General features: G+C 27.6%; 1 non-coding gene across 1 annotated transcript; it reads right to left on the bottom strand.

Annotated features, from left to right (window-relative positions):
- Positions 1-4,477: 4,477 nt before the first annotated feature.
- On the bottom strand, positions 4,478-4,549 carry TRNAC-GCA (transfer RNA cysteine (anticodon GCA)). The gene has a single exon. It is a non-coding gene; the product is annotated as a tRNA-Cys (tRNA).
- Between the last annotated feature and the right edge of the window lie 810 nt (positions 4,550-5,359).

Here is a 5,359-nt window from a genome sequence, read left to right on the forward strand (position 1 = left end):
TATGGGTCGTTTGATTAAAAGATAAGCTATGCTGAATTAGTTATTCTGATATTGTATTTTATTGATTGTTTAGTTTGTTATATCATATTTTTTAGAGGGCGTTAATTATATATAAAGTATGCATATTATATGTATATATACACATAAATATATTATATATAGAAAGAAAATATCACAGTTTTAACATGCTAAGTATCACAGAAACTTAACAAATAAAGAAAATATGATATGTTTTTAGACCTCTAATTGGAATCGTGTGTTGTAAGGATAATTTATCATAGGAACGATATTATACCAATGCACTATTATCATATATATGAATAGGGGTGTTCACGGTTTGGATAAAAATCGATCCAAATCGAAAAACTGAACCAAATCGATTAAATAAATCAATTTTTATTTGAGTTAGTTGTGGTTTGGTTTTAGATTTTTAAAAATCGATAGTATATGGGTTGGTTATGGTTTTGTTCGAAAAAAATCGAAGAAATAACCGAACCGAACCGAACCAATAAATTATATACATATATTTTATTATTATACATACATAATATATTATATTTATAAACAATTTTAAAGATTTTATATGTGTTTTCATCAAAATTTATTTATAATTTACTTATGAAAGAAAAATGCCCAAGGTGAGAATATTTATCTTATTGGTTTTATGTATATGAGTGTGTCTATGACAATTCTTTATAAGATTGAAAATATCAATGTCTATTTCTTCTAGGCCAAAATAATGAATTTTGAAGCTTTATTCATAGTAAATTCAATGATTGAAAGTTATGCAACGTCAGTCATTCTAACTATTTTCGTTTTAAATGAATTGTTGTCACTTTTTTCACGTTTTGAATGAATTGTTTCTTTTATTTTTGTCTATGGTCAATAACCGAATAACCAAATCAAATCGAACCGAAACCGATAACAACCAAACCAATAAATATATACTAAATTTAGTTTGGTTTGGTTTTGATAATTTTAAAACCAATTAAGTTGATTTGATTTTAGTATTGACCAATAACCGATCCAAACCAACCCGCGAACACCCATATATATGATCGTCAAAGACATTATGGACATAACATTATAAGAATAGTCTTGTAACGGAGCCAATTTGGGAAAAGGTCATCCGAACTTTCTTCGTTGGAAAATCACATTATTTATACATAGTTAATATATATTAGATGTGACTCGTGTGAACCCCCTTCGACTAGTTTATGTATTTAATTTTTTATATATTTATTTTGAACCTCCATAATGAAAATCTTGACTCTACTATTGCTAATAAGGATAATTTGTCATGTGAACAATGTTTCTATGTAGAATAGAATGAAATGACAACGCTATGAATCGTAGAACTTAGGAGTTTAAGGTGTTAGAGTTTATAGTCTTTTTAATTATAGAATCGTAATCTAAAACTGTTTATATATATATATATATATATATATATATATATTATTTTTTTACCAAAGAGGCAGTAGATTGTGGTACATTTTAGAGGAACATTTTCCGACTAAACTGCACCAATATCTTCTGCTAATATTTTATATTATTCAAGACTATATAAAAAGTCTATATTTTTGTTCCATAAACGATGTGGGACTCCAACAATAATGTTATACAATTTCTTAAAGTGACATTGTATTTTTTGTAAATTAATTACTATATCTAGAAAATTCTCGAATACTTTGTCCTCCTTAGTCGGTGTTTGGTTCTTTCCAGATCTACAAAAAAATTCTAGAGCATGAGCGGAAAAATTGCAATAAAGGTTTTTTTCTTTAAAAAGTCACTCAACTTTCTTTTGATAACCGCAAAGTCATTCAATTTATTTTACCTACAAAATCGCCCAACCTATTTAATTGAATTTTTCATGGGAAGCTTATAGAAACCCCACTAGTTTAGGAGATAATTACTTAGATGCACTATAGTTTGCAATATTATGAATCTTACATATGTCCAAATACATGTATCTCTAGATACATGAGGTCAAAATTAAGTGTAATTCATTTTAGATACACTGACCTGGAAACAATTGTGGATATACTAATTGTTAGCAATAGCACATAACACTTTAAAATATTTCTCTAATCACTTCTTTTATACTTCTCTAACACTAAAAGAAGCAATATATCTAAGAAATATGGAAGAGGTGATTTGGGAGATAGTAATCAATTTACGATGATTACAATATCACTTGTAGATTCAGAAAGAATCAATTACTCGACTAGGCAGAACAGAGTATTCGAGTATTTTCTGGATAAAGTAATCAATTTACGATGACTACAATATCACTTTAAGCGATCGTATAACATGTTGGAGTCCCACATCGTTTGTGGAATAAGAATATAGGCTTTTTATATAGTATTGAATAATATAAAAAAATAATTGAACATGTAGATGCAATTTAATTGGAAAATGCTCCACTAAATTGTTCATACATGCTCAATTCTTTTGTAAAAAAAAGTAATCTTGTAAGTAAATGGTATCTTCCTTTATGATAAGGTTCAATGAACTTCTCATGAAATTCAATATTTATATGTGAAACCAACATATTAGATGAAAGTAATCAATTGAACTATACTATAATTCTCCTTGAAACATAACTTATATTCAAATAATAGTTATAAATCTGACTAATCATGAATTTATTTCTTTTTAGTTATTTTAACTACACTAAATACCCATGAACTAAGACTTGATTACAGATTGACCCCTTCTATTTTAAAATCAAATGCTTACCACCTTTATATTATGAAAATCCTATACTTACATCCTTAAGATGTGATCTTTTTCTTTTTTTTCTGTTTTTTTTTAAAAAAAAAAACCTTTTTCTATATGAAAATTCTACCCAAATGAAATTTCATCTTATTACATTTAAGATAATTTTGAAGCAAAACAACAAATAAATACTAAAATTAAAAAGAGAAATTCAATATAATAAAATATTTTAATTAACTAAAATTACAAATAACTAAACATAATTAAAATGCAAGAAAATTACTGCTAATGGTTGGTATACCTTATTAGATAATTTGTGTTCATTTTCCTATTTTTTGACTTTCAAATGATAATTATTTTTATAATTTTTACTTTTTTTGTCTAATTATTTGTTATCTTCATTTTAAAATTTCATAAAAGTAAAAAAAAATGTCTGTACAAAGAAATATTTTATGTGGATTTTTTAGAAAAGGGAAAAGGTTAAAAAATGTTCTCCTTCCATCTATTGGTTTAAAAATACCCTTAACGTTTTCTATAGATTAAAAAATGTCCATTAATTAACAGAAGTATGACATGAAATTTAACGGCAATTTTATATTGGTCCACATCATTATTTACCCAATTAAAAGAACCGAATCAAATACCCAAACCCAACATTGATCTTCCAAAGGAATCTTGTGAGTCTTCAAAAATCTCTTTTTACAGGAAATAGGAATGCCCTTCAATGGAAGAACTTCAAAATTCAGTTATGTGCTATTGCTAACAATTGTGAGTTATTTTTTTGATTGAAAGAGAAAAAAACAGAGGAAGAAAGAACAGAGAAAAGGCTTCAATCATCAGTGAAAATATGGGTCTGGGTATTGGGTTGGGTTGGATCTTTTAACTGGGTAAAAAAATTATGTGGACCAATATAAAATGGCCACTTGTTAAGTTAAATTTCATGTCATATTTCTGTTAATTATTGGGTATTTTTGAACCTAGAGAAAATATTTAGGGATCGTTTGGTAGAGTGTATTAGGAAATATAATGCATGCATTAGGTGTGTATTAGTAGTACCTTGTTTGGTACACTTTTTCATGAATACACTCGATTGTATAATAAGTTATGTATTACTAATACCAAGGAGTTATATGCATTAGTAATACATAGCATTTTAACACTTGCATTAGATTCAATAATTACAAAACTACCCTCAAAGCCTTTTTAAAACATTTCCTAGCATTTTCCCATTGCTCTAGAATCTTTTCATTTTCTTTAATGTCATAAGTTTTTATTTTTATTTTTATTTTCTTTTCAATGTCTTTTATTCTGTTGGTGTCTTAATAGGCTTTATGGTCTCTTAAGTATTTTTTTAAAAATCTAATTTCAATATGATTTAATCAAAAATTTTACTATCGTAACGATAAATTTGATAAAAAAAAAAATCTTTGTCAACTTTTCACAAAAATATTTTGATGCTATAGTATAACTATTTAATATTATTTTTGATAAAAAAAGAAGAAGAAGAGTTAATGATGTTTTAGCAAAGAATTTTTTTTTGATATTTTAGAAAAGAACTTTGTTGCAAAGGAAGTGTACAAATAAATAAAGTGGTGAAGGGTATTTTAGTAAACATATATTTTTTAATGGAAATTATGCAAGTTGTTATTTCTACTACATCAAACCAAATCGTGTATAAGAAATAATGTTTGCATAACTAATGCTTATTTTTGAGCCTTTTCCCTTTAGAAAATCAAAACAATTAAATATTTAAAATAAAAGGGCCCAACCGGGTTCGAACCAGTGACCTCTTGATCTGCAGTCAAATGCTCTACCACTGAGCTATGGACCCTTGTTGTGCATAATATTAAACATTGTTTTATTAGAATGAATTTAATTCTCCATTATAAACCAATTTGGGTTCTTTTTTTTTAATTGCATTTTGGTCTTTAGTTAGTTAGACAAGTGTATGTTTCACCTCTCAATTAATATTCTAGATTTCTAAAAATATTTTTCAAATTTATTAATATCTGTCATAACTGAACTTGTTAAAATATTAGGCAGTCTACAACAACAAAATATACTGAGTAATTTTCACAAGTGGGTACAAACACCTTAGCACTACATCATGGAGGTAGAGAGGTTGTTACTTATGACCCTCGGCTCAAGTGCAATAATTTCAAGTATAATAAAGAGAAAATAGTGACAAAACATAATAACTAATATATAGGAGAAGCAATGCAATGCCTACAAGAAAAGAATACGAATAAAATCAGAGTAATGCAGTATCGAAACATAATAAACAGATGAAGAAAATTGTCAAAAACTAGAACTCACAAGAATAGGGGCTAGTATAACGACAATCACCAACAAATTTGAACCCTCGAAAGCAAGACAACACTCCACTACCTACTAAACTTCTATCCTAATACACAATCTTCATACCTACCTATCTAATGTCAGGTCCGTGCAAGTCCTATTTAATCACTTCTCCCCAATTGTTCTTCGTTGTACCTCTACCTCTCCTTATGCCTACTACATCCAATCTCGCACCTCCTCACTAGGGCATCTGCATATTTCCATATGTCTAAGCCATCGCAATTTCGCTTCTCTCATTTTGTCCGTCACAAAGGCTACTCTTACCTTATCTTAGATTACGTTA

The sequence above is a fragment of the Solanum verrucosum genome, unplaced genomic scaffold (genome assembly GCF_900185275.1).
Source record: "Solanum verrucosum unplaced genomic scaffold, falcon-dt-bn FXZP01000434.1, whole genome shotgun sequence".
Classification (NCBI taxonomy): Eukaryota; Viridiplantae; Streptophyta; class Magnoliopsida; order Solanales; family Solanaceae; genus Solanum; species Solanum verrucosum.